Source organism: Megachile rotundata, chromosome 2 (genome assembly GCF_050947335.1).
Source record: "Megachile rotundata isolate GNS110a chromosome 2, iyMegRotu1, whole genome shotgun sequence".
Taxonomy (NCBI): Eukaryota; Metazoa; Arthropoda; class Insecta; order Hymenoptera; family Megachilidae; genus Megachile; species Megachile rotundata.
The window spans coordinates 21,081,574-21,094,147 of NC_134984.1; positions in this window are offsets into that span (position 1 = coordinate 21,081,574).

Consider the following 12,574-nt stretch of genomic DNA (forward strand, 5'->3'; position numbering starts at 1 on the left):
TACGTTTAATATCCATAATGGCATACGTTACGAAACAGTGGAAGTTATAAGCTTTTGTCAACATAGAAGCGACACATTTAATTAATATAATGCAGATGAATCCGATGCGACATTTCTTCGACGCCCGATCCCTTCGACCATAAAGCCGCGTCTCGATCGGACGAACGAGATGGATTCTCCGTTCCCGTGTAAGTCTATAAATCCGTGGGATACGCGCTATGCATCGGATGCATCTTCAACCAGCGTATCGTGCTCCTGGTGTAGCTATGTACCACCTTTATCCCGGATTAACTACATGCCTGGAGGGGCCTTGCTTTCGATCCAGCCAGCTTCCTGCACTCGCGTCCCGTTTATCGACGGCCATGGAACAAAAAAACACGCTGCTTCCAGACGCAAATAGTTACGGGGATACGCACTGATACCGTTCGTAATACGCGTACACGGTGTTCCGCAAAACCTTCTAACACTGTGAGCTTCGACAAAGCTGAACAAGGTTGAAATTTAACATGTCATATACTTAGGGAAACAATTTAAGGGTATTAATAAATTTGTAAAGTTATATAGCATTAAAAATTTGTTAGATGGTACTGAAGTTTGATTTAATTCAGATAAAGTGATCGTATCATTTTTACATTGCATTGCCTTTTTGCATTTATTTAATAATTTTTGTAAACACAGACATTTTAAAGTTTCGATATCCTACATCGTTGAAGCGGTTTTGACGTCAACTACGATATAAGAAAGTTAAAAATATGTACTGCAATTAAAGGAATTATTGATGACCTTCAGAAGAGCTTGAAGATGTCGGTGAAGACTTAAGTGTCACTCAAGAGTGAAGAGACCTTTGTCAACCATTTTTTAATCATCATATTAACTATTGTGTAATATGCAGACTTAGTTTGGAGATGTATGAACCTAATAATCTAATGATTTTACAAATTTGGGGCAATTTGTGTATTCAGGAATTTTATGTCTGAATTTAAGTGTACAAATATGAAAATCTAAGGATAAGAAATTCGATAGTACAAGAGTTTCTGAATATATGAATATCTCCCATCTCCAATATTAACGGTACACAGATGCCCCGTTTCACATGATTCACCCTGTATACAACATTGTTCTTTGTGGGTAATTCCCGTTCGAACAGAAGCGTATACTATTTATGCTGTCGAGGTTGCAGCGCTGAGTTACCGTTTCCTGTGATACAGTTATCGATGCTCCACGAAAGAGATAACGGAAACACAGCTATCTTTTGTTTCATAGAAACGGATTTGTCTTTTGTCTGTTCTTGTTGAAAGCATAAAGGTGTATCTTTCTTTTTCATTACTGTTACGAAACATGGGTTACCAAAAAAGTCTTATGTAGAACGTTTACCTTTCTGCAATAGAGCGTGAACGGAGGGTGGGTTGCCCCAAAAGTACATCGATTCCGTTGCCTTATTGGCTAAAGGAATCCCTTGTTCCATTAAGAAAGATTAAGGTGAAGCCCTCCTAAAAATTTCCTTCGAGTATATTTCACGTCGATTTGCATTAATTTGAATTAAAGATCTTGGGGACCTTGATTCGGTAAGTCTCAAAGAAGTCTCAAGATACTTTTAATCGTTATTTCTTGTTATCACGAAAAACAATCAGAAACTGCAAAAAATCTTTGAACGATGTTAATTAACGAAACAGTAACGGTTGATAACAATTCCCTGCAGACGGCAGTCCGATTAGTTACCACGAAAATATGATAGCGATTTTATTAGCGCGTTAAATGAAACGATTTTGTTTCTAGCACGGTACCTGGCACACTTTTTTAGTCTCTCTTCGATTAACGCGTATCGTTCGCGGGTGTTACACGGTCCGAACAGCTGGCCAAAGAGTTCAATTTTTGTCGAGCCGGAACAGGCGACAATTTAATGAAAACATCGGCGACCCTTTTTTATCTCTGGAAAACCCCTTCAGCGACGAAACAATTGGCCCGTCACCTGCCATGCCAAACGTGTGTCACGAGTCGAGTACAATAGAATGATCGAAGCGAATAAAATTGACGATATTGACTGGAAAAATGAACGAAAGTGAACAGAGGACGCAATTGCGTCACGTCGCGTGCAAACTCATCTGCGGTATTAATTATGCGGGCTTCATCGAAACTTTTGTCTAGCTTATTTTTTGTTAAATTTTCGATTACGCAGAAATTTAGGAATTTAGGGACATGGGGACATGGGGACGTTGGAATATAGGGGTGTAGGGATATAGGGATGTGGAGACATTGGGACGTATGGATTCAGGGATGTGTGGATGTAGGATGTAGAGATATGGACACATGGGAATATCGGGGTGTAGGGATATAGGGATGTAGTGATTTTGGGACGTATGGATTTAGGGACGTGTGGATATAGTATGTAGAGATATGGACACATAGGAATATCGGGGTGTAGGGATATAGGGATGTAGAGATTTTGGGACGTATGGATTTAGGGACGTATGGATTTAGGGACGTATGGATTTAGGGACGTATGGATTTAGGGACGTGTGGATGTAGTATGTGGAGATATGGACACATAGGAATATCGGGGTGTAGGGATATAGGGATGCAGAGATTTTGGGACGTGTGGATATAGGATGTGGAGATATGGGCACATAGAAATATGGAGACATAGGTATATAGGAGTGTGGAGACATTGGGACGTATGGATTCAGGGACGTGTGGATGTAGGATGTAGAGATATGGACACATAGGAATATCGGAGTGTAGGGATATAGGGATGTAGAGATTTTGGGACGTATGGAGTCAGGGACGTGTGGATGTAGTATGTAGAGATATGGACACATAGAAATATCGGGGTGTAGGGATATAGGGATGTAGAGATTTTGGGACGTATGGATTTAGGGACGTGTGGATATAGGATGTGGAGATATGGGCACATAGAAATGTGGGGACATAGGTATATAGGGACGTGGAGACATTGGGACGTATGGATTCAGGGACGTGTGGATGTAGGATTTAGAGATATGGACACATAGGAATATCGGGGTGTAGGGATATAGGGATGTAGAGACATTGGAACGAAAGGATTTAGGGACGTGTGGATGTAGTATGTAGAGGTATAGGTACATAGGAATATAGGGGTGTAAGCATACAGGGTTGTAAAAATATAACCGCGAGGACATATAGGGGTGTGGATTGTCGGGTCGTAAGTATATGTACAGGGACATAGGCATACAGGAATACGGGGATATGGGGTAGTAGGAATATAGGGTTACAAGTATAGACCGATGTAGAGATGTAGAAACACAGGAATATAAGGACATAAGTTGTAGGTGTATGTGACATACAGATATAAATTCTTGTACTTCCACATTTGTAAATTCTCAAATCTTCAACTTCCAAACTCTCCAACTTCCTACATCTCCAAACAATCAAACACCAAATTTTCAAATCTCCACACATGAGACCCCAGATTTCCACGCAACAGGAAATTTGGAAAACTAATGATACCAATTCCAGGAGGTTTAATATTCGAAGCAGCGGCTTTAAAAGCAAAAAGCTTGGGCCGTGCAATTCAACGATATTACACGACAAACACCCCCATTTTTCAGCAGATACGTCGGAAAGCACCGCGCCACGTAGTTCGCCCAATAAAACCGCGTAGAAAGAGGAACACGTGAAAACACCGATATCCACGGCGTTAGCCGCGCCTCTCGAAAACATTTCTTGATTTATCGTGGCCGCTGGTGCACGCTTAACGTTCGTGTTTATCAGCCGGCCCCCTTATCAATCACGTTGGTCGCGAATGATACAGCGGCGTCATCGTCTGACCGCCATAACTGCCCGAAGAGAAGGAGGCCCTCGTATCGGACCTGACCGCGTTAAGGGTATCTGTTGGTTGCGAGTAAATCAGCCATTGTCACGTATAAAACGAAGGGTAACTTGCTAGGAAATGATTGATGTATCGACTTTCCAGGTGATTTTACAGACCTTTTATTTTTGGTAGCCGGTAGACCAATTTTTCATTTTTGGCGTGGGACTTTATATGGATCGATGACTTTATATTTTGAAGGCTGACTTTTAGGTTGCTCAATCTTTATTAACTTGATTATTAACCTTATTATTTGCGGAGGGTGACCATTTCATACAATTTGAATGAAGTATTTTCTGACTAAATCTATGTATGATGTGTGATGTCATGTGTGATGTATGAACAAGGTGAAGTTTACAATGCTAATTAATAAAAAATAATAACTGTAACAAAATTCATGAAACTTTTCGCTTAAAAAATTGTAGAATTGCAACCCATTCACAGAAAAAATATTTTCGATAGGTGAAGTCGACAATGCTAATTAATAATAAATAATAACTGTAACAAACTTCATGAAACTTTCCACTTAAAAAATTGTAGAATTGCAACCCATCCGCAGAAAAAATATTTTCAAGTATAAAGAATTAATCTGAAATTTTAATCATAAAGTATTACGCATTTATGATATCGCAAAGTAAATTATTTAAATTCAGAATCTTGTAGATTAAATCGTGCTTGCAGACTTTGATACTTGCATAAATATCAGTCAACCGTAGGTAGATTAATAAAGGTACGCACGATTTATTTTATTTTTATCAGCTTTTAGAAGCTGCAATCGAGGATACAGATCTAAGTAGCTGAGGAAATTTATGGATAGGATTTGTGGATTGTTCCTGGTCCCCGTGGCTGGTCATTTATGCTCGACGTACATTTCTCACTCTTAAATCTCTATTTCTAGTTTCAATCTTGAGCGAGAAGCGTTTCCGTTATCCGGGTATTTTGTGGAACTTATAGCCAAGCTTACTTCAGATTATTCTTACCTATTTGCTTCATTTTAGATCAACTGTGTTGTACGTTGACTTACATTGTTTCTTGATCAATCATTGCCCTCATGATTAATTAACTTAATGTTTTTTATTTATATTATTATTTCATTTATTTCCACGTGTAATATTCATTGTTACCACACTAATTTTTCTAAATAATTTGTGGTTTCGGAAGATAATTTCTGTCGCAACGTTCCTTAAAGCCGTCCAACTCTTTAACAAACGCAGGAAACAACTTGTTTTTACGTTTCCCCGTTGTTCGAGCGAACACTCGTCCAAGCATGGAGTCCACGCGAGTCACCGGACCATCGACAAATAAATTAGACGAAGCCGGGATTCCGGGTGTCCTAGGTTTCCATTAGGACGAGTAGCACAGGCACGGTAAAGCGTACGGTATTAGTCCGGCTGTCTAGCTCCCTATAGTACGCCATTCGTCTCGGCTGGAAGATGGCTGAAAGTAGCTAATTTCGAGGTTCGTAGGTTTCACAGAGAACTTTTGGTATCCAAGTGTTCGTTGGGCGTCATCGGCCAACGTCATTTGCCAGGATCCTTCAAAGAAGAGGATTTCCCTTCCATTCCTGTTTCCTCCAGTTTAGGAGCAAGATATTAAAAAATGGCGATTTTTGACCGTCGTATTGACCAAGAGGATTACTCGGAACTTCTCCACATTTTGGAATATTTCAGCATTCGAAGGGGGACATTTTCTAATTACATACGAGTACATCTGGTATTTCTTCCATGTCGATGATTCTAACCTATAAATGCATCGCCCTTAAGATGTACCTTCCGAGTACAAAGGGTTGCTTTATCGACAAGCAAGTGTAAACTACATAACCTAATAGCTAGTAATTAGCGCGAAAATTGGCGTCAGCTTCTTTGATCGATAAATTGGCTTCAGGCGATTGATAATGTCGCTCGATCACGTATTATAATATAGTGAACGCGATGAGGAAAGGTAACGAAGCGAAGGAAATTTTCGCACGAAAATTAATGCTGTAATTGAACGGGGCCGAAGGTAATCTCTCATTGGCCGGAACGCAGATCGTGAATCGTGAATGAACGAAAATGAAATCGTTACGTGTCAGGTGGACGGATATTAGCGTGGTCCTGGGCGGCCAGGTTGCGCCAGGCTGTAATTAACGCGTCGGTTCATTACGGGGTTACATAATGTCAATCCATTTTATTACCAGTTCCCATTGCAGCGAAAATTTCGATGATGCCCACGTTACCCGAGTGTATCTATCTATAATTTACCAAACGAACCGACGCGTGCAACGTAGTTGTTAATATTGCATCGCGCGCCAAACATAGGGTCACTATTAGCCTGCTGGGAATGCTTCTTTCGCGAGATGACTGATTGATTAATCTTTGAACCGTAATGATGATTTGTACACCGCCGCTAATATTGTGTCCTATTTATTCATGTACATTTGCGCGAAAATACGCTCTATATAAATCATTTAGTTTGACACACTTCTGGAGGTAAACATTTTTAATCTTTGCAAAAGGACATTTCTCATCTCTTCTTATATAGAGACTTTACATTAACCGATCATTACTTTATAAACTTGTTAAGTCTCAAAAAAATGTTTATCGAATTTTTTAACAAAAGGGATAATTGTAAAGGGTCTCGCAAATTCAAGGGTACATGCTGAGGAAATTTTCAGAATATTTTTGACTTGTATATCCTTTCCCGAACGAGATGCTTCGATAAAACGATGGCCAGAATAAAAAGGAGAGGCGTGATCTCGTTTGTCAGGCTTAGTCCAGGGATTGCTACAAATATGATAAGCCTGTAAAGGCCACGCGTTTAAGAAACTTATCGTTTCTGGCACGCTGAGAGTCGTGTCACGGGAAAACATAAATTTCGCCGGGTAATCCAGGACACTGTGTCAAGAGGGTTAGTCGTTGCAACCCCTTTGTCAGTGGGGTGATACATCGATTCGTATTCCATTATACAAAACGCTGATAAGTATCCTTTCACATGGTATCTAAGACAGATAGTCCTTAAAACAGACTATTATAAAGTATTGTATACTTAATCCTTCTTTAAGGTATCTAGATTATAACGATCAAAAAACCATAAAAATTGGATCATTAGTTTAAGACAAATATACATACATACATACATACATACATACACATATATGTATATACATCATACATACATTCATACACACGTACATACACACATATATACATCATACATACATTCATACACACATACATATATACATACATACATACATACACATCATACATTCATACACAGACATACATCATACATACTTACACACACACATACATACATCCATACATCATACATACATTCATACACAGACATACATCATACATACATACATACAGACACACATTCATACATACATACATACATACATATGGATACAGAACCTTCATTTCTGAAGTCAGTTAAAAACAACTAATAACAGTAACTAAAATTGGTCTTAAAATAAACACCAAATTAAAAATCCTAAGACGTCCAAATTTGCATACGTCAACTAATAAATATTCAAATCTGTGAACTTATAGAGACGTGACCGTAGCGCCCTCACAAAATGGCGTCTCCGTATGTTCCGCTGCTGGCGATCTAACTCGCGGTGATCTAATATGTAACCGCATAATGAAGTGATCGTTGCAACCCCTTTATCGATTCGTTGATTTAAATTTGATTATGCGAGACGCTCATGGTCCACCGGTTATTCTCCTGCGCACGATTGGGTACTTAAAAAATCACTCCCTGTTAAAATAGCTGATGTGAATAACGATGGAATAACGGACGTTTGTTATTGAACGGAATGTCAGCTCGTGCATTATTCAACAGGCAACCGGGTATCGGCGTTGCTAATTCGATCGCGATTCTATGTACCTACCGGGTCGAGTTACCGTTCCCAGGCGTTGTTGCTCCGGCTAATTAATACGGCCAAGTCAGACATTATATCGGACAGGTTATTGGCGTAATTTGGGAAAACGGTGTAGAATTCTCCGATATCCTCTGTAAACCACGTGACGCGTGTCCACGTGCGTTCAGGTTGAAACCCTCACGGAAATTCGTATCGCCTGACCACTCGCTTGAACGAAACGGTCAAGTTACTTCGATAATTATCAGTTCCAAGAAAGTTCATTTTCCAGGAAATGATGAGAAAGGTACGTTCAATCAGATGAGATGGCGGACAGAGGGAAGTTTAAAAGGTAAACGACTCGAGGAACCTGCACTAAAAATATACTAAAAATATCATACATGTAATAATTTTCTTTTGTCCATCATTGTTTGGAAAGCATCAGAAATTGCCATCTTTTCAATATTTCCTTGCGGAAATATGATGATGATTAATATCTAGCATCTCGAATGAATTTCACGGACCATTGTGATGAAAACGTGAAAATGCGTAGAGAAATTCATGGTCGATGAAATCGCCGAAAAGGGAAGTAAAAAGCAGACAGTAAAACAGAGCGAGAAAGGCAAGCTGAAAATTTATTGAGTCCGTTTAAACGGCCGTTTCGTTGGTCGATATCGATGAAATTACTTAGGGAGCCGATTTGCTTGCTCGATCGGATTAACCGGATCGAATTCGAATACCGGAACGCCGGAACCTTAACCCGTGGATTTAATTAAATTTTGTTCGGCGTGTACCTATGTACGTACGTACACGTGTAGGCGCACGGTATTTTCGTTGGTGGAGTGGGCCGATTGCCGCGGTTCGTTCTTCTTTTCTGGTCGTCGACAAACGGTTTCCGGTTGCCGATTCGGCTACCTCGCGGAAATAATTGTTTTCGCGTGGAAATATCTCGGAGCTTCGTCGACGCGTTAAGAGGCGGCTTAACTAATTACGAAGCCAGTGGCCGGGCTTCCGTGGCTCGTGCACAGCCTCTTAACGTGTCGAAAGACTGCGAGTACTAACAAAGTTTCCGGTTGTTCGCCGCTTTCATGTGGCTCACGTCCCGCCCCGTTGCACTTTACGAGTGCGGTAATTGGGTCATCGCGACAGCGTCCCGGGTTAGGTACCTTCTGCCGCGTTAAATTCTGGATTTTCCTCAAGTAGGTTAAAACTCATGTTAATGAGCAACCTTCGCGTTATTTATTACGATTTATGGCCGAAAATTAACCGCCGAGGAGCTCATGTTACGAATATTATTTAATATTATTCATAGCTACTTCCCTTGTCAAGGTTAGCTTCAACTGAGTTCGCGTTAAAATTCCCAGCACTCAAAATGGCAACACTTTGATAAAGTTGTTAACATAACTGAACCTAGCAACCACCGTGATCAAAACGTGTCAAAAAGAGGAATTAGGTCGGAGATTCACGACTCCGTCAGAGATGAAATTCGGAAGTTTCCGGCGTGAAGAGATTTCCGAGCGACAGGGCAAAATCTGGCAAGGGCCAGAAGAAGTTACGAGCGAAACGATTGCAAAGGTTGAAGCGTATCAAATCGTTGGAGTCGGGTGGGGAATAAGGGGACCAAAGGGAGTCGCAACCCCTCTTGCAGGCGACATAAAAGTGTATTACACGTCGCGGGAAAGAAGAAGCATCGCGAGAGGGTAAGCAACGAAACTGCCTTTGCTCGCGTGTGTGCGCACACGTATAGGGTGTTTCATAATTGGTGAATGACGAGGGAGAGAGAAAGGGATTTCCCTGACGGGGAAATAAACTTGAACGTCGCTCCGTGCTCCGTTATTTATGTTCGTATCCTCTGGTATTGCATGTGGTCGCATCATGAGATGCAAGTGCTTTCGGATGCGGCCAGAAATTTCGAAGAATGATGTGTCCCTCATCTTGTCTTGCTCGAACCTCGAGTAGACGTCGGAGATCCCTGAGACATGAATGGGTTCAAGAGACATTTAAATATGAAGTGAACACTGTTTTGTTACGGTGCACTTTAAATGACGGAAGAAGAATGGAACGGCTGAGTTCCGTGGGCTTTGGATCTGTTACTGTCACATTCTTACGCGGTTGCCGTTTGTTTAGGCGTTGATTGTCAAAAATATATGGACTAGGCTCTTGATATTCACATAAAAACATGTATAAACTTTTGAAAACATTCTTGTACAATTTTGGATAATTAGTTACATTAAGAGCTAGGTAGATTAGTCTTAGGAACAGTATGAGTCTGATGATACACTGTGTAGCATTGAAATGTCTACATAAAAAGATGCACAATTAAAATATTAGATATGAATATCATAGGCATCAGATATTATAAATACGGATAAACAAAATGTTTACATCTGTAAGAATAAAAGTATAAATTATTAAAATTTGAAGTTATGGACCTAGAGAATGGTATAAAATATTGCAGAAGATAAGTGAAATTGCTCGTCTATCTTCCAGAAGAGGAAAAATGTATTACGTATCACTTTAAATATGAAACACGACGCGAAAGGACGTAAATTAAGAAAAAGTGTTAATCGTAATAGAAAGCCCTTAGAACGTTTGGAAACATTCTCCTTCTCGGGCGCGTGCTGGAAATCATGGACCGCAGCTTTAAACGAGCAATCCCAAAAATGGCCTCATAAATAAGGTAAACGCTGTACGCTTTATTCCTCCGTCGAGGAATCACCCCATCGCAAACACGTATAGCCAATTATAGAGCGGTCTGCACACGTGCGCGCCATAGGGGTTGAATCGTGTAATTTGTCTGCGTTACGTTGCGTTACGTGTAAGGTTGGGATTCCGTCAAGCCTTCAGCCCTGCCACCTCTCTAATATAAAAAAAATGCAATCTTTCTTGGGCGGGACGTTTCGTGGAGCGCGGCAGCACCGCGACGCCACGGGAAATTCGTATTCCTAACGTGACACGCTGGATTACAGGATTTATTGGGGGTTCTAGGTGGTAACCGACCCTCAAATGGAACCATTCCCAGTCGAACGATGGTTCGCCGCGATATTGTGTAGTTTCTCCTTGCAAATGAACCGAGAGACTTCATTTATATTTTTTATGGGCTACGTGTGAACAAAATGGATTCCTTAAAGTTGGCTGATTCTGTCAGGGAAAATATGCCTGCGTGAAATTTCTTCGCGAGGAGAAACAGGTTTTATCGATCGATATATTCAAAATAAGAGTAAGGTTATAAACGATAACTATACATTAGTCGTAAAGCATTCGAATTAAATCTCATACGAAACACCCCATGTCATAAAGTTTCATACAATAACATAAGCTCTAACCAGAAAGAGTAGTTACCGTATCGATGCAACGTCTCCCCAGTTCTGACCCCGATTTTTTCCCGTCGCTAGCATACTGGCCCATTCTGTAGCCACGGGGTTGCAACGGGAGGTGGAGGATTTCGTTAACTTTTAACGATCGCCAAGTGTAACATCGCGTTCTCCATTCCTCCGGTTAACGGTCGTTAAAATGAATCGAGCCGCTCGCCATTCCGACGGGGTGATTTGTGACTTCCGTTCGGGGCTTGCATTGTCACTCGATCCTTGACGAAGGTGGCTCGACTTTGTTCGCGAAATACGCTCCTCGTAATGAAACTGTCCGCTTTTTATCCGCCGATGCTCGTTTCGCTGCATCGAAGGTCGCGATGATTTTCCGTTTCCGGTTTGGGAAACGATTATCAAGGAAGCGCTTTAGGATCGACGAGGCATCGTTACTCTAACGAACTTCCAGTTCTTTGAATTCTGAGGGAGGGTTTTTCCTGATATTGTTCTCGAAGCGGTTATTTGGGGTTTGGGAGAGTTTGATTGGACGGAAGATTTGATGTTATTGGGAAATTTGGGATTTGGGATTTGGGATTTGGGGACTTGGGATTTTGGGATTTGGAATTTGGGGATTTGGGGATTTAGGGGGTTTGGGATTTGGGAATTTGGAATTTGAGGATTTGGGATTTGGGATTTGGGGATTTGGGAATTGGAGATTTGGGGATTTGGGGATTTGGGGATTTGGGGATTTGGAGATTTGGGGATTTGGGGATTTGGAGATTTGGGGATTTGGGGATTTGGTGATTCGGTGATTTGGGGGTCTGGGACTTGGGGATTTGGGGATTTGGGGATTTGGGATTTTGGGATTTGGGGATTTGGTGATTTGATGATTCGGTGATTTAGGATTTGGAGATTTGGGGGTCTGGGACTTGGGGACTTGGGGATTTGGGAGTATAGGGAATTGGGAGTTTCCAATCTTAGGAGTTTCGAGATTTGGGAGTTTGGGACTTGGGAGTTTGGAAATTTAGATGCTTGGGATCTTGGGAGCTTAGGAACTTGGGAGTTTGGGACTTGGGAGTTTGGAAATTTAGAAGCTTGGGACCTTGGGAGCTCAGGAACTTGAGAGTTTGGGGGCTTGAGAGTTTTGGAACTTGGAAGATTGAAAACCTATGAGTTTGGAACCTTAGGAGTTTAGGGACTTCGAAGTTTGGGACTTGGAAGTTTGGAACTTGGGAGTTTGGAACTTAGGAGTTTGAGGATTTAAGCGTATGGAATCTTGAGAATGTGAGGCCTTGGAAATTTAGAGAAACGTGATGCTCAATAAAAATCTGGGACTCTGGGAAGTTGGAAAATGTTCAAATTTTCCATTGACAAATTCCCAAATAAACCTATCTAATTCTCCAGTTATATTTTTCATTCGCAACATAGCTGATCAGCAGTGCCAAAGCGCAGCAGCTCATCGCAATTCATTTACTCCCGCTTCATCTCTGACTATAAAAGTACTTTCATAACGTAAAAAGTAATTTTACATCATTTCGAATACAATAGTATCGCTAATAAGTAATTGCAAGAAGAAAATCG